Genomic DNA, 18773 nt, shown 5'->3' with positions numbered 1-18773 from the left:
TCTTATTGTTTCTTGGTGTCAGTGGGTTTTCTTAAAAGCTACCTAGCAGATCGGCAACCTCAGTCTAGGTGATTGGCAATGCACAACCCACCATAAAACAGAAAAAAGAAGAGGAAACAGACTTCAGTGCACTCAGTCAGTCACCTCTCACAGCGTCAGTGCTGGACCTGTGTAACGGCTGCAACAGAGAGTTTCCTGATCCGGCGGGGGTTGGAATTCACGATAGCTAAAGTTTATTTGTTACATTTGCTAAGTAAAAGTCCACCTCCAGATCTGCCACCCTGCAATACACATACATAGAAAATCACTTTATGTAATTATAAACTGCAGCTTGTATGAAGCATGAAACAAAATGACCTTTCAAATGAATGACAATAATGTTACAGCTAGGGAAATAGTTTTTCAATATTTTCTAAATGTGCCTAGAGACACGTTGACTCTACTGTAAACTGCCAGCTTTACATTTCATAAACAAAGTCAGACAATTCAGAAAAAACACAAAAGCAACATCTAAACGGCACCTGGTGGAAATCCCAACACTGATTTTGAAGCAAAGCAGGTGACGTACAACTCTTTTTCACAAGGTTTAAGAAATGACTTGAACCTGACAACAGTGTTATGCCATATGATGTTGTGCTCTGCCTTATGGTACAGTATAATGTGATAGTGTAGTGCAGTGGGTGTCGATCATCCAGTCAGGCTAGCTGCTAGCATCGCTCTCTACCACCTTAGCCATTCTAGCCCTTAATCATAGTGATTACTTAACCACAGAGGCTCTTAAGTGCTGCTTATCAGAACTCCTCTGGAGAGCAATTACACCATCACAGCTCTCATTTTCACATTCACCCGAGCTCCTTTTTTATCCTCCTGCCCTCTCCCCTGCATCCATCATCCTTCTCTCATCTCTAGCCTGTCTGCACTCCTCTCTTCCTCTCCTTTCTCCTCCGCTCCTACTTTATGCTCAGCTCCTTTTTTTTATACTGTCCTTTAAAGTGCACTCTCTTGTCTTCTCCTCACTTTCCAGTTGTGATGTTTTCTTCTCTTCTCGTCTCATCTCCTGTCCTTGAATTTCCTTTCCTAATCCAATTATTTCCCCGTAATCCATCTAATAGATTTTCACAGGATAACTGAAAGTGTTGACCTGGTGGTGCTAGGTGAAAGGTCATGTGATCACCAAGTCCTCAGGATTCATCCTCTGATAGGTATATATACCAAATGAAGAGGCAATGTATTGAATGGTAGTTATATGGATGTATGGATATGATAAGTGATGGACCAACCGACACTGCTATCTCCAGAGCAAGGTGGCTCAAAAAATAAAATACAACTATTAAATAATACAGACAAGTTGTTTCTTAAATTTTTTGTTTGGTCCTCACTCATGCATGAATAATATCCCATTATGTTCCAATACACAGCTCTCAGAAACGGATGATACAGTGTGCAGTGTTGAAAAGTAAATTGAACGTGTGTTTGTCTCCCAAACTTCACCTAAGGGTGAACGCATTCTTTTAAAGGTCACACCACCATCTGACTTCTGAGGGGTGAACAGTGAAGGAGGAGAGAGCTTTATTTGGGTCGGGGGTTCATGTGGTGTGTATGTGTGTGTGTGTGTGTGTGTGTGTGTGTGTGTGTGTGTGTGTGTATGTGCGTGCGTGCGTGCGTGTGTGTGATTGGTTGGTGAGTGGTAAAAGGAACCGGTAGGTAAGTAAAGCCTAGGCTCTTAGCTAACCACAGTCATCCTTCTGCCTTCAAGGTCGGAGTAAAACATCCCAGATTATCTTTCCAAAGAGGTCAGAAATAGTTCAGAACAAGGGATGGAGGAGGTGGGGGGGCATGAGGAAGAGGAGAGGATGGTTTACTCATAATGTTATTAGAAATGATGCTGTGAAAAACTGAAACAAAACAGATAGTCAGTATTGCATCTAAACTGACACTTATTGCTTTTTTATAGATTGTGCCGCTAAATAAGCAAGTTACAAGCTGAAAATTGTAATCACATGAGACACAAAAACAGGAAGAGGGAGGTGGACAAAAAAAGAGAGGGAACGTTGAATTAAAAGAAAAAAGAGGACAACCTGACTAGACAGAGTCAAATAGTGCAAGGGAGAGAGAGAGAGAGAGAGAGAGAGAGAGAGAGAGAGAGAGAGAGAGAGAGAGAGAGAGAGAGAGAGAGACAGACAGACAGACAGACAGACAGACAGACAGAGAGAGAGAGAGAGAGAGAGAGAGAGAGAGAGAGAGAGGGAGAGACAGACAGACAGAGAGAGAGAGAGCGAGAGAGAGAGAGAAGAGAGACAGACAGACAGACAGACAGAGAGAGAGAGAGAGAGAGAGAGAGAGAGAGAGAGAGAGAGAGAGAGAGAGAGAGAGAGAGAGAGACGAGAGAAGAAAGAGAGAGAGAGAGAGAGAGAGAGAGAGAGAGAGAGAGAGAGAGAGAGAGAGAGAGAGAGAGAGAGAAAGAGAGAGAGAGAAGAAAGAAAGAGAGAGAGAGAAGAAAGAGAGCAAACATAGAGAAGAGGAGAAACGGAGATTCTACTGATTTTAATATTACAACTGTTGGGATTGAAAGCAGGAATTATGTGGGAAGAACAGAAGATTCATTGTGTCGACTGTTTACTAAAAACACCATTAATGTCTGTTGAAACATTTCCGTGCAGCTCAATGAAGCACAGTTTTTTCCAGAGATAGATCATCTCTCTGTCTCTCCTGCCTGAGGTGGCTCATTTGCTCGACTGCTTAACGGCAATATGTGTGTAATATATGTAATGTATATATAAAACCCAAGAAATGGTGTAATCGTAAAAAAATAAAGAATGTGGCTCCAAAGCCTTGAAATGTTTAATTTCATGCATGCATAGAGATCATCTATCACAGTAAAAATGAATCTGTAATTGATTTGGTCAAACTCCATTTCTCCCACGTAAAGATTTGTGGCTTCATATTCATGCTGCGTTTGAAATAATCCTTCAAAGACATGTCCCTTTATAAACTCTACTCTCACATCCACATCTTTTAATGCAGTGTATCTGTGCCAGCCCAAAGACCAGTGAACTACTACTCGTGACATGAAACGATTAAAGGTGAAACTACTGCACAAGGTGCTCAGTTTAACACTTGATCAACATGCAAACCTGCAGCCTCCTGACTGTTCGGGTTTATGTTTGTTCATCACCTGTTCCTGACAGACAAATACATGGACGCTGTCGAGCAGCAGAATTAAGAGACGGACCTTTATCTGACTGCATCGACACATCTGCTATGGCAAAGAAAATTCTGGATCACCACCAAATTCTAATTTTTTCAAAGGCGATGCAATATGTTCTCCAACTTTTTATTTTTGAGATATCTGACTGACACAATGAACTGAAAACAATGAACACACATTGAACTGAGTGCTAAAGGTTTTTTCATAGCATCAACGCTGCCTGGTTCTGCTCCAGATCTCATCTAAAAGAACAATGCGCGTGTCCCTGCACAGAGCGGGATAAAGTTGTAGAGGTTTCAGTGACACCAGCGGCTGATTCAGTCTCATGATTTATTAATTGTCTGCAGTCAAAAGCCCTGGAGCTGTGGCAGCAGACACACACACACATGCCTACTGTACTGTAACATCAACACTTCCAGCTCATCTCATTATCCATTTACTAATGCAATTTGAGTTGGTGCAAACACCAGCCTGCTGTGTGAAGAGTGGCAAGGATGTCAGATTTAGAAACCAAGCTGAGTTCAAAGTCAGAGGAGAGGAGACGTTCTAACTTAATGTTCTACTTAACTTAAAACCGACAGTTCATTATACACAGTGATAGCATTATGTTCACTTACTGTGGAGGGTTTCATCCAGATCATAAACACTGAAGCAATGCGTGACTGAATGTTGTGGGAAGTGAATGCGCTGACATGCTACTGACCTAAAGATCCGAAATCAGTTGTGTTGTTTGTAAAAGCAGCCATTGAAATCCACATTACTGCTGTACGGGCACATGAAGGACATGTTGTAAGTGACAAATTAGCGTAACAATGCATGTTTATACATGTATGCGCTCATTCGTCCCCACAACGCACAGAGCTGAATAATAGCTTCGTGTGGCAGGTGCCGCTTTCACTTCTGCCTCTCTGAGAAAAGAAAAGAGTCAAGAGAGGAGAATAAAGACAAAGCTGAGTGGAGGCACAACGCTGCTGTACTCACATTCGGATTCCTAAATCACCGCTGTCACCTCCCAATACAGCGCGTATCCATCCAGAGAAAAAGTAATTTCATGTCTTTCAACTTCAGCGAAAAACGCTCAGTAATACTAGTGATGGTCAGTTTGTACAGCCTGCACAGCGCAATACAGTGTGGAGCCGCAACAGCCAGCAGACAGAGAGAGAGAAGAGAGAGAGAGAGAGAGAGAGAGAGAGAGAGAGAGAGAAGAGAAGAGTGAGAGGGAGAGAGAAGAGGGAGAGAGAGAGAGGGAGAGAGAGAGAGAGAGAGGAGAGAAGAGGGAGATAGAGAGAGAGAGAGAGGAGAAAGAGAGAGAGGAGAGAGAGAGAGAGAAGAGCGAGAGGAGATAGAACTGAGATAGAGAAGCGAGCGAGCGATAGACTAGATGAGGCTGAGAGCAGATTAGATCAGCTCGAGCTGAGCTCTCGCCCACGAGAAGAAGAGCGCGAGTGCGGAACGGTCATCAGACATGCAGAATGCCTCATATCTCTTCTCTCTCTCTCCTCTCTCCTCTCTCTCTCGTCTCCTTCTTCTCTCTCTTCTCTATGTTGCTATCTTTCTTCTCTTTCTCCTCTCTCTCTAGCTCTCTCTCTCTATGTCTCTCTCTCGCTCTCTCGCTCTCTCTTCTCTCCCTCTCTGTCTCCGTTTCTTCTCTTCTCTTCTCTATGTTTGCTCTCTTTCTTCTCTTTTCCTCCTCTCTCTCTCGCTCTCTCTCTCTATGTCTCTCTCTCTCTCTCTCTCTCTCTCTCTCTCTCTCTCTCTCTCTCTCTCTCTCTCTCTCTCTCCCTCCCTACTTGAACATAAAGTACAAATCAGTATGTTGGAGATTCTTGTTTTCTCATGTGTGTGCACATATAGGAGCTATAACCATAACAAGGAAAAAGTATAATAAATATATGATTATTGGTTAATTAATGTGGACAACAAGCATTCAACTACTTTTGTCTCTGAATAATTTAGTGGTTTTGCAAAATGCTAAAGATGCAAACAAGATAGTTCAGCATCCTAACTAAAAGAATGGAGTTAGTTTTACTTAATTGATTTAATGAGTTGCACCAGTATGGACCAACTGTATACATTGACCTTCTCATTATCATTTAAATCAACATGAACATTATGAGTTACAATTCTTTCCATTCTTTCTATAATCCCTTCCTGGTCTGCTTTGTTAGGGTTAACATGCGGGTCAATTCAATATATATTATCTGTAGTCAGTCAGCTAAAAGATGCAAACTGTAGGGTTTTCAGGATTGCACATTTTGCTGGAAACAAGTCTACTTCTTTCCACCAGATATCAGCACTGGTGTGCACTAAGTGTTATCTGGACAGCACATGCAGCTCTGTGGCGACAGACCAGTCCCTGGCCCATCTGGAATCAGGATGTGATAGACGTTAGATAGTGTCGCTGTGGAGAATCACAAGCTGATTCTGCAGCGCTCAGAATGGGCTCCATGGGGTTTGTGTTGGATGATCACTCTGTGTGAAACCTGGAGGAGGCTGGCTGTGTGCAGCTTCACTCTTTCTGCTGTGTTGTCTGTTAAATTATGTGTTTGGTTCAACCCGCAGGAGCAGGGTTAGGGGGTTTCATGTCCTATTTACACTGCAAAACTGTAAATGTGTGCTGCCTCAGTACTGTATATTTCCCTCACAGGAACTGAGAGGTACTTTACTTCATTATTATGAAGTACTGTATGTTTTCGAATCCTAATTCCGAATGTTTGTTGCTACTATTATACTATTGCTTCTATGCTATTACAAGCTGCACAATGTAATAGTATGGTGGGAGAAAACAGTTGACATCTCACTGTTGACTGGACGTCTGCAAGAGCTGCCACGTTTGTAAATATGGTTGACTAACTGAACTGCTGATTAAGCTTTATTTGGCCTCTTGTCCTGGTGTAATCAGCTCCTACAGCAGAGGTAAAAAAGAAGGATTTGACCTTAAAGTTACTGCGAATTGCAGTGCGATGAAATGGTGGAAGTTGTTCCATAGATGTCCCAACTCCTGAAGGACATGTATGACATTTTAGCAGCAACAATCTCCACTACATTCACAACTAGTCTCTTAACTTTGTCTATCTGGCGCTAAACCAGTCCAAAGACCTGAGGAGAACTGCATTATGGGACAATAATCATTTTTGGGTACATCACTATCATTTGATCCATTGTTAATATAAAAATGGATAATTGATGGAGAAGGGGTCGGGCAGCTTGGGATGATATCATTACATTTCATCACAGTTCATTTAGCTGACGCTTTTGGCCAAAGCGACTCACAATAAGTGCAAACAATCATGAGGACACAACTCTGAACAGCAAGAATCTTGCAAGTACATTAGCTTCAAATAGGCACATGTAGGCAGTCCAGCAAGGGAGTTGCAGTAATCAAGGCGTGAGATGACAAGAGCCTGGACAAGAACCTGCGTCGCCTTCTGAGTCAGTAAGGGACGTATCCTCCTGATGTTGTACAGAGTGTGTCTGCTAGTAAATGGCCGTTATCAGTGGTTATCAGTGTAATAGGTTCAAAGTTGCCTGCTACACCTACGAGTACGTTCAGAACGTCGTTATCATCTATTCACATGGTTGATGCATTCGTGGTAATTATGACTGACGCAAGTATAGAGTCTTCACATAGTATAAAGACCGAGAAAGTCCAGTCAGTGCGGGAGGGAGGAGAGGACGGGTGGACGGACGTATGTGTCAAACAAACACAGGACTTCCACCCGGAGGACTGGAGTTAATGTCCCGCGTGAAACCAAAAGTCAGCGTTGAGATTCTTTACATAACGTAGCCTACGTAGGCAATGTGATGTCGCGTACGTAATTTACTTAACATTACGTTATTTATTTTAAACCAGACCATGATGGTTCTTACTAAACTTAAAGTAACTGAAAGTGAAAACTAAGGAAACGGTGTCTCTTTCATAACGTTGGCTGCAGCTTCTGGCCTTCTGGTGGGAGCAGTTCTGAAGCATTTAATGGCCTGTTAACATTTGAAACGGGTGCGATGAGCCTGCAGGAATTAATGTTAATTAATACAATGTTCTCACAAGCCAGTTTGTGTTGTTGTGATACCTCTTCAGATGTATGTGTGTGTTTGTGTGTAATATCTAAACAGCTCTCAAGTAAAAGGCAAGCTTGCTGGTGTAAAGCATCGCCCTGTAGTGAACTCATTATGTCCCATTAGAACACATTAAAACAGCATCCAGCTCATTTGCTCTGGGTTTTATGGAAATTGAGCAGCGCAGAGCCACAGAGTGATTCAGACCGACAGACAGAGACTCTGCCTCTGAAGCCTTTATTCTTTTTTTTTTTATTTACGTGGCTAAGCCTGCTGCCTTTCCTCCGCTTGATCTTTCCCCGCCATAAGTGTTTCAATATGCTCCCAAAACTTTATATAATCTTGTTTTTTTATAAGACTGAGTGGGCATTTTCCACCAAGGCATAATTACACACTAAACACCCTCCAGAAATCTCAGGAATATTGCAGCGACACAATGAAGGAGTTAAAAAAGGAAAACTGTGATTAGGGAAGTCAATGTGAAGTGACTCAAGATGTGTCATATGTGATTTTATTATAGTATACAATGCACAATGAAAAGAAATGAAACAAATCATTAAAGAATTTAAATTAATTAAATTAAAGCCATTGATGCTGAATGTACTTTAACTTGTTACTGAGTATTTCTATATTGTGGTATTACTACTTTTACTTTAGTAAAATATCTGAGTACTTCTGAGTAAACTGACCTATATAATTAAATTGAAGACGTATACTGTAGTTTCTATATCAAGAACAGTGACCTTTACTGTCTTGAATTTGTATTCAGTTGCTGTGATGTGCGGGTTAAGTTTAAGTTAAATGATCTTAGATAGCGTTAGTGTAAATCATTTTTAATGTTCAATATCAAAGCGAGTAATGGACATTCCTGCAAATAAGTGTTTTCACATAAGAAGTTTTTGCAGAGGTTTATGATGAGTAACACAAATACACTTAAATCACATCATGGTGACAAGTCTCCCTCTCCCCTCAGGACCCTGCCAGAGGCCTTTAACACTTGTTTTAAATGTCACAGGAGGAAAATAATAAAATGTAAAATGGCTGAATTATATTTAGCTTCTTCAGTTTCAGAGTGTAATACACATTAAAATATTTGAAACAATATTTAAAAAAGGTATGAACATTTGTGTGTATGTGATTTATTGGGGAATATTTAATATACATATATTTCATTTAGTTTTTTAAGCGTACACATTTAATGAGAATTGTACAAAATAATAATGTAAAAAGGTAAGGCTTCAGCCCACACATTTACAGTCAGTATAAGTTGTCACTTCTTCAAAAGTGCATAGTTTCCATATGTGTGTTTTCCTTGTATAAGTTAAAAATGACCCAAATAAACTGAACTAAACTAAAAATGTTTGCTGTCTATTCTTCACCTGTCCAAAGTTTTCCAATCATCAGGCATCGCTACCCTCCTGCTGAGCTGTTTTTAGTTTAGTCATTAGCTCCCAACTATAAATAGAAAACTGTTCATCCTCCTTGTTTCCCAGATCATTAATGACGCTACACAGCCACCATGTTCCTGCTGTTTCTGCCTGCTTCCACTTTGCTCCAGTATGCAGTCATTTTATTCATTTCTTTTGAAAGATTCAAAGAAACACGTTCATGCTATGCTTTTGATGACATACACGATCAATGGCAGTTTAATTCAATAGGGGATTTAAATCGTCATCTATTATCTTTACTGAAGTCTCTCAGAATACCTGCTAAACACTGGTGCCGATGCTTTCCTTGGAAAGTAATCTATAAAACAAACGCAAAACAACAGACTGAAACAAGCAGTGCTGGAATGTAACTAAGAACATTCAAGCACTGTACATACGTACAAATTCAAGGCACTTTGTCTTTACTTGAGTATTTCTACGTCATGCTACTTTATATGGCTACTCCACTACATCTTAGAGGCAAATATTGTACTTTTTACTCATATTTGTATGACAGCTTTAGTTACTTTTAAGATTACAAATGTTCATCCCCTTCCTGTCCAGTGAAAACCATGTACCTCCAAATGTGTTCATCTTTCTGAAAAACTGAAGGATGAAGTTTTTCCTTTTTTGTACTTGTTAAGTTAAATAAACTATTTTTACAAACCTCTCGGATGAAAAGTTGACTTATTAGAGATACTTGGTTCTCACAGGACAGAGACGCTACAAACATGATGATAGATAGATACTTTATTAATCCCGAGGGAAATTTAGGCTGATGATCTTATAGAATATGATGCTTTGTGTAGATTAAACTACCAACAGGATATAAAGGAGTTTAAATGAGAACAACCTTAAACATCTACAGCAGCAACATGCAACACACACATTAATGCAGCAACATGCAACACACACATTAATGCAGCAACATGCAACACACACATTAATGCAGCAGTAACATGCAACACACACATTAATGCAGCAGCAACATGCAACACACACATTAATGCAGCAGCAACATGCAACACACACATTAATGTAGCAGTAACATGCAACACACACATTAATGCAGCAGTAACATGCAACACACACATTAATGCAGCAACATGCAACACACACATTAATGCAGCAGTAACATGCAACACACACATTAATGCAGCAGTAACATGCAACACACACATTAATGCAGCAGCAACATGCAACACACACATTAATGCAGCAACATGCAACACACACATTAATGCAGCAGCAGCATGCAACACACACATTAATGCAGCAGCAACATGCAACACACACATTAATGCAGCAGTAACATGCAACACACACATTAATGCAGCAGCAACATGCAACACACACATTAATGCAGCAGCAACATGCAACACACACATTAATGCAGCAGCAACATGCAACACACACATTAATGTCATTTTCCTTGACAGATATTTGTTAAATAGGGCATATTATGATCATTTTCATGTTTACACTTGTATGTTGGGTCTCTCCTCGAACATGTTTACATAATGTTATAAGAAAAACACAATCTTTTTTTCATACTGTCTGAATCTACTTGTATTCACCCTCCGTCTGAAATGTTCCGTTTTAGCGCCTATCTCTTTAAGTTCTTCTCCTGAAAAAAGCCAGTCTGCTCTGATCAGCTTGAGAGAAAAATATGGTGCACCTCTGCAAAGGTAGTCCTCAAGCTGTGGGTGGAGATCCTCAGACGGAGGCGATATATTCTAATGCGCCTGCATGTGACACAGGAAGGGGGGGGGGGGGGGGTTTACTGTTCGAGCCAGCCCACAAAAAAAGACTAGTTTGTCTTATTTCGCAGTTTGTGGGTTGGTAGGCACTGCATGTGCACACACCCTTTTTGTAACACTTTTTATGTTAATGGAATCATTCAGTATAAAGATGTCCTCGACAGCTGCAGTCCCATGCTGTGCAAAATCTTTTACATCGTATTAATCTTTTGAATATGTTGTTCTGCAGTCTATCTACACTTTCTTCATGCAGTATATGTGACATTGTAATAAACAATGTGCTCACTTCAGCATGCGTCTGTAAACATGTATCCACACCCATCACCCTCTGCCAACTGTGCTGGGACAGGTGGAGTCGACCCAACACTGAGTGGATCCTGGCTAATGTGAAGCACAGGATCAGCACCATGCAGAGATGAAACACTTCAAAGGCTTCATCTCTTTACACGTTGATAAGACTTTCACAGGACGACCAGGTAGACCGGGAGAAGTTGTGGACAGTACGAAGTACATTTACTTCACTTCTGTACTTAAGTACATTTTAAGTATTTCCATTTCCTGCTACTTTATAGGCACATATTGTACTTTTTACTCCACTACATTAATTTGATAACTTTAGTTACTTTGAAGAGAAAATTCAGATTAATAATACAAACTATTATCATGTATTTTTATGAGTTAAGATGAAACTTTATTGATCCCTTGGTGAAATTCACAAGCCAGCCTGCAGTATACAGTATATATAGTAAAAAGAAAAGGCTCCACTGTTTCAAGCTGCAACATTAAAGTGATGAACACATTAATCATCAATAATTCTACGTTTGGTACATTTTGATGTTAATGCTTTTGTACTTTCACTTAAGTAAAATTTTGAATTCAAGACTTTTACTTGTATTTCAAGTATTACTACTCTGTCGTATTACTGCTCTGTCGTATCACTACTCTGTCGTATCACTACTCTGTCGTATTTCTACGCTGTCGTATCACTACTCTGTCGTATCACTACTCTGTCGTATCACTACTCTGTCGTATCACTACGCTGTCGTATCACTACGCTGTCGTATCACTACGCTGTCGTATCACTACTCTGTCGTATCACTTACGCTGTCGTATCACTACGCTGTCGTATCACTACTCTGTCGTATCACTACTCTGTCGTATCACTTACGCTGTCGTATCACTACTCTGTCGTATCACTACTCTGTCGTATCACTACGCTGTCGTATCACTACGCTGTCGTATCACTACTCTGTCGTATCACTACTCTGTCGTATCACTACGCTGTCGTATCACTACGCTGTCGTATCACTACTCTGTCGTATCACTTACGCTGTCGTATCACTACTCTGTCGTATCACTACTCTGTCGTATCACTACGCTGTCGTATCACTACGCTGTCGTATCACTACTCTGTCGTATCACTACTCTGTCGTATTACTACTCTGTCGTATCACTACGCTGTCGTATCACTACTCTGTCGTATTACTACGCTGTTGTATTACTACTTTGGAACAATACTGATATGCAGCACAGTCATTTGCAGCCTTGGACAAAATACACTAACACTTGCAGGTATTTAGATCATTTATCATTAACCCATTTTATGTACTGCATATACCATACAGTCAGTTAAGTGGTCGCTCAGTCGCTAAAATAACTGAAGTATCTCAACATATGTTGCAGGGATTGCCATGCAGACATTCACGGTCCTCAGAGGATGTATCCTAATGACGTTGGTGATCCCCTGCCTTTCCATCTAGTGAAAACAGCCGGTCAAGGTTTTACTTTGTATCCAATGGTACTAAGTACCACTGTGTCTAAGTACAGCCTCACATGACTGCAGTCTCTTAGTCTTGTTTAAATCAGTGCCACAGTTGTGAGTGTAGCTCTCTGTGACACTGTAAAGCTGTGTGTGTGCAAACAGTTTACTGGAGAAGTTTACTTTGTTTTATGTTTTGCGTTTGGCTTGTTTAGGTTCACACTGCTCAAGTTCAAGGAGGTCTGACCTGCCGGAAGTCATTAGAGGACTAACGTATTGCATTATGTTGAGAAACACGGGTTGTGCAGCTGAATTCAGCTGAATATTTGAAGGCACCTGTGCTTTGAGAAATGGGAAAGTTATTTTTTTTCTGCGTGTTTTGCGAGCGATTCTTCAATCAAAAAAACATAAAATAGTTTCAATGCCCTAAGTTGAAATCTTGCAAATGTGATCTGCACCTGCATCTATTTCTACAGCTGCGCGGATGCTTACATAGCAGTTACGCTGGAGGACCAGTGCTCTTTTGCTCTCTTGTGCTTGTGTAACAGCAGCCAATGGAAACCTACTGTACATAAAAACGATTCTCATGCGGGTTTTTTCCACACTGCAGGACAACCAGCAGACAAACCGCTGTTATTCAGCAACGCCCCATACATCAACACGTTGCTCAACAGGCCGTCGGCAGCGGCTCAGACACCCTGGTGGTGCGGAGAATAGACTGTTGGACACAATCTGCATTCTTGACCTTCTCCCTGAGCTCCTCCTCTCCTCCCCTGCCTCTTTCTCACTTAGTATCCCGTTCTTTCTCCATCTTTTGCTTGTTCTGCTCCGTCTCCGTCTCAGACCTTTTCACACAGAAAAGCCTACTGTTCATGTTCTTTCTATCAAGTAATGCTGTGAACATTTCAGAGTGAAAGGAACTCTTTCTCGTGACTAGTTTGCTAACACTGCAACTTCTACCCTTTAACTTAACCTCAGTATTTGACCATGCGTTCCCACAATGTTAAAGCTTGTTCTTAAAACAGTACAGAAAAAACTATCATATACCAAAAGCTCCTACACGAGACGGAGACTTACAACCTCTATGTTACCAAATCTGCTTCTTATCTCACTGAGCTTTTTGCGATGCCTCATCTCTCAGGTCAGAATAATGAGGTGATAGTGCTGTGAGATTCTACTGTGCATTTTCTGCAGTTTGCTCCTGAAGGCTTCACTTAATTTAGTTCAGGATGTCTGTAGATTTAGCAACAAAAAAGACTTGGTTTTGTTTTTTGTTTTTCATAATTATTACTCTGTTAAGGTTATATGGACCTTTGTCATCATGGTTACAATAATAACCACTCGGGTAAGGTCAACCAACTTTGACAGTCAGAGGGAAACAAACAGCGGTCTGTCGTGTAAAAGTCAGGTGTTTGTTCACCCATCCCTCCACTTTGACCTGTTCTGCCTGTGGACTTTGTCATTTGAACATAAGCACATGGTTTTGGGGCACTTGCTGAACCAACAGGACATCCTCCATGAAATATACGCTACATACTCTATTTTTTAAATGATTATGTATTTTGTTGATAGTCAAAGTACTCAACATGTACATACAAAGTATGGCTTCAATACATTAAAGCCAACTTTTAATACAGTAAAAAATAATGTTTTCAATTTCACACAACTTTAAGTAAACTCACTACAGTTAAGTGTATCACAGTAACTCAGGTTTTCACTTTCTTTCTTTCACTCTGTCTCTCTCATTCTGTGCCTGATATTGTTATGAAACTGTGTCTGGAATATTAATTGATGTTTTCATTATACCGAACACAACATCTTGGCAGACGCTGTGGTGTATTAGCTAAACTGTAACAGATGCACAGATGATTAATTGTTGTGTGATGCAGAAGATCTGTGTGTGAACGGGATATGAGATTTGGTACATGCAAGTTTTTGAGAATAAATGGCAAATTCAGGTTCTTACATCGGCGCTCCTTTGATTCTTTGTATTGTGTATATTAAACATGAATGTATTTTGTTAACTAAAACCATGAGTGGAATGTTATTTTACTAAATGCAGATTCATATGAATTAAACACGGAACAAAAGAGACAATAACAACACCGAGTACTGTTAGTACAAAAGAGAACTGTATATCAGAATCATGCAATGTTATCTCGTTTGTTGATGCAAAATATCATTCCTCGTTATGACCTTTAAAGGAATACACATCAGGCAGCTTGTGTTATCAACAGGGATAAAATTAGAACATGAAGAAAGAAGCTTTAAAAGTACAAAATGTACATGTCACAGTTTATCTGCAGAGCTGTGGAGGAGGCTGTGGTATCTGAATAGGAAGTGAACATGGTGGGAATAGAAGAATGTGTACCAAAAGAAAAACAGCATTATATACACATAAAACACTTATTTCATGTATATCATGTCTCACGTGAGTAAACCAAAACAAATACTTTCTCCATCAGTTTTTTTCCCTGTAGGCACAAAGAGAAGAAAGCTTCTACGCACTCACACATTTGTGTTTACTGAGAGAACTGCTCAGCTTTTTAATAAAAAATCCATGTACCCAAAACAGCCTTGTCTTAGTTTGTTACCTATTTTGTTTTGTTTCCCCTAACCAATCAGTATTTGGGTATAAAACCTGTGGTCGGGGAAAATGGAAAGAATATGCAGCTTTTCTCTCTGTAAGATGCCTTAAAACCTGTATAGCTGTGTCAATTTCATCCACACTTGATGCCATCTTCTTGGTCATTTTTCAGTTCAGTTCTCTGTCGTTCCTCTGCAGAACATAAGTCTCTTGTCACCTCTGGGCTCGTGGCTTCTCCTGTGCATGTTGGTAGAAAATCCATCAAAACAGCGCCACTAGTGGTCGGAAAACTCCACCTTTTAATGTTGGTGTTCATGTTTGGACAAAAGGAAAAATCTCATACAAACATGGAGAGCTATGTTTTGGGTTGATCGACATTTCCTCGGCCAATTTTGGTCATGGCTGAGTTCTCTCAACAGAATCATAGCAGGTTGAAGTGTCACCTAAATAATTAACAATTTGTAGTTCAGTGTATTTGTGGACTGTGTGGTTGTGTGATTAGTCTTCTTAAAGTGAAACATGTTGTTACCTCCACAGTAGGAAACATTTTCAGCATGTGGAGTTTTAGTGTTACCAGAATAATAATGTGTGTGTGTGTGTGTGTGTGTGTGTGTGTGTGTGTGTGTGTGGGTGTGTGTGTGTGTGTGTGTGTGTGTGTGTGTGTGTGTGCGCAGTGTGTGTGTGTGTGTGTGTGTGAGTGTGTGTGTGTGTGTGTGTGTGTGTGTGTGTGTGTGTGTGTGTGTGTGTGTGTGTGTGCGCATGTGTGTGTGTGTGTGTGTGTGTGTGTGTGTGTGTGTGTGTGTGCGTGCGCGTGTGTGTGTGTGTGTATGTGTGTGAGTGTGTGTGTGTGTGTGTGTGTGTGTGTGTGTGTGTGTGTGTGTGTGTGTGCGCGTGTGTGTGTGTGTGTGTGTGTATCCGCCTCAGGGTTGTCCATTTTGTGGTTGAGACCCCAGACTGTCAGAATATTCCATCCAGTGTTATTTGATTAAGTGTCTCTGAGAACAACGTGGACTGTTTTCTGTTCTCACGACTCGTCGCCCATCAGAAAAAACAACAAATCTGCAAATCTTTCGTCAGTTTTACATGTTTTATGTCACCCCTACATTTTTTTTCTTATACAAAATGGGAAAGCTTCAACAACGCAATACAATATAAATGACAAAAAGCCCTTTTATTATAAGAATTGATCATTTTAAAGTGGCAAGACTGACATTTATTCATCTCACAATTTGTGTTGATCAATACTTTAGAAGGGGATCCCCTCCACTGAGCTGCTGTATGCCATATATATTGTTCCTCTGTTGGTCCCAGCTGAGGGAAACTTACAGTATGACTGCATTAATCTCCTCTAATATGAAACCTACTCCATCTTCCTGAAAATGGCAACCAGAGCAGAACGCGCTCACTCAATAAAAATCAATAAATTACGGCCCACATCCTTACTGATTTGCATTAAATTCACTTCACTGTTAAGTTCCTTTCTTCAGTGTTTGGTACAAAACACAGATTGTTTTTTCATCTACAGCTAAATTGCAACCACCAAACAATATTATCACCATCTACAATACGATACTGTCAAAATAGGAAGTAGCCGTCACGCGGCTCCAGCCTCTAATGGCTGAAAACTTTGTCAACAACTCTTAAAAAGTGAATTGACAAAAAATCAATCAACCATTTTGATAATTATTGAATTGTTTAGGGATGTTATCAAGCAAAGATGTTAAACATTCTCTCTTTCATCAAGATATAGGCTATTTACTTCAAAATACCAATGAAAAGTAATTTGGTGTAGTTTATGATCAAAACCTGCATGTTGTGGTATCACCCCCTGCTGGGTGACGGACGAGCAGAGCCCACTATCGTTTTGCTTCAAACTGTCAGCGGAGGCCAATTATTCAGTTGGTCTCAGTCGTCTTCTGGGGAAAATAAAACGTTCGGATCACAAATTGTAATAAGCTCTTGTCTGTATATTTTCTAAAAGAATACCATCAAACTATATAAACTCATGTTGTATCTGATTGTCTGAGAGTGCATCATGAGTGGATGCAAGCCCAGAGAATGTTCTCGATGACATGTTTGTGTCCAGTAGTTTAGCTATTTGGTTTCTGAGGGGAATGTGGATAAACATTTGTTTGCAATAAATCTCCCATGGATGATCATTTGTATGAAAGCCGAGGAGTCTGTGGAATGTGTTGCTGGTGCAGAGTGAATTGGTTTTGCGCTGAAAAAAACAAAGCTTGTTGTTGTTGAGATGAGGTGGAGCTGTAACCCCCAAACCAAAGTGATCTTAAGCAAGACATGGAACCTGCTTCTGCACTGATGCTAACCCGTCCTCAGAGGAAACGCATGCTGCTTTCACTGACGCACAGAAGGACCTGGAGTCAGCCGTGGATTGAGAAACGGTGACATTCTGGTTCCATTCTAACCGACTAGCTGTCTGTGGGTGTCTTTGCTTTGATAGTTTGTTGTCTCTGGTGTTGCTGCACATTGTTTTTCAAAGGGCAACACTAAAGTGTCAGCCCTCACATTCAGCCTTTGTGTTAAGTCCACATGTGTGAGTCACGGAGTAAGGCCACCATTTGTCTAAGCCTTTCTGTGTCCCTGCACTAGAAGTGCTTCTAGAATATTCCTGTTATTCGATGCAAATGTGAAAATTGTTGCAAAAAGGCAATAAATTGCAATCCGTCCTCACTAACATGTATCTCCTTCTTCGTTGGTTTTTGAAACGGCCAGTTTGCTGTCAATATCCCTGCTTTTCAACACAACAGTCCGACCTAAAGGGCCAGAATGTGTCCAGAAAACTACCCTGGCTTAGCTTTCTGCCACATATTATGTCTCAAAATAAATAATAAATCATTTTACAAGTTATGAAATAATAATTATACAAGTAGCCTTCCTGAAAATTGTACTGTACTTGAGTAAATGTACTTAGTTACTTTTCACCTATGCTTGAAGTCTTCTCTCTTGGTCCCGTTGCCCAAAGTTGAATGCCATTTAAACATTATCGTGTTCCTTATAGGCAGGGCTTCATTTGTGCTGGATCCTGCTGGGACATGATCCGGGACCTCGGGAATCAGGAATGGCATTTATTTGATTTGATTTATCTCCTTTGTCTGACTACGCTCATCCTCTCTTCTCCACATCCCTCTGTGTGTGCAAGTGGAGACGTACGCAGGCACTCGCCACCGTTTTGAGGCTGATGTCACATTACTCGCCATGCCATTGCACCCCCCACTGCACCCCGATTTGGTGTTGCGGCTTGTGTGATCCCATTGTAAGATGACCTCTAGTTTAGTTTTTTCTTTCTAATAAATTTGAAAACATTTCTAAAATCCTTTCAACATGGGGATGATTGTCATTATGGGGTATTGATGAGTGAATAGTTTACATAAGGCATTCTTGGCTGAAGTCCTGTTTGCACTGGGAGCATCTAATGATTTGGAATACTTGCACATTTGCGATGTCTGTCTGTAAAAGTAAAACTTCTAATTAGTGTTGTTTGGTGTTCTTCCAAAATGGCACAGAAGATAAATAGAACCTAAAGCTCCAGAACTTAATTTAATCTTGAACATGACACATGTTGTCATGACAAACATGACAAAAAAAGTGAAGGGGTCTTAATCAAGGAGGACAACGTGATAGGACTTGGGCAGATGTAAGTGTTTAACGCTGAAAACATTAAAATATGAAATATTGTTCTTGATTAGGACAAACAAATATTAAAGTGAACTCAGTTCTGTCTTTCTGCTGCTTTCAGTAAAGCAAAATCATTTCCAATCATTTCCATTTTTTTTAACAATTTAAACATTTAACTAAACACAAAAGGCACCATTACAAAAAATAATAATAGTAATAATAATAATAATAATAATAATAATAATAATATACATTTAAAGTGCACTTTTCTTCTGACTTCTAACCAACTCAAAAAATCCCCAAGTGCAATATTGTCGTCTTTTGCAATGTTTTTATCACA

The 18773-nt window shown here is 40.2% G+C and overlaps 1 protein-coding gene across 1 annotated transcript in view; it reads right to left on the bottom strand.

Moving 5' to 3' along the window:
• Positions 1-4346, bottom strand: part of gpr4 (G protein-coupled receptor 4) — a 44815-nt gene extending 40469 nt beyond the window's left edge. Inside the window, exon 1 of the mRNA XM_029447229.1 lies at positions 4190-4346. The gene's annotated coding sequence lies outside the window, so the exon portion shown is untranslated. The remainder of the gene's footprint in view (positions 1-4189) is intronic.
• Between the last annotated feature and the right edge of the window lie 14427 nt (positions 4347-18773).

The sequence above is a fragment of the Cottoperca gobio genome, chromosome 13, assembly GCF_900634415.1.
Source record: "Cottoperca gobio chromosome 13, fCotGob3.1, whole genome shotgun sequence".
In the NCBI taxonomy this organism is placed as follows: domain Eukaryota; kingdom Metazoa; phylum Chordata; class Actinopteri; order Perciformes; family Bovichtidae; genus Cottoperca; species Cottoperca gobio.
Note: the sequence above shows the minus strand (reverse complement) of the source record. Positions and strands in the feature narration are given on the sequence as shown.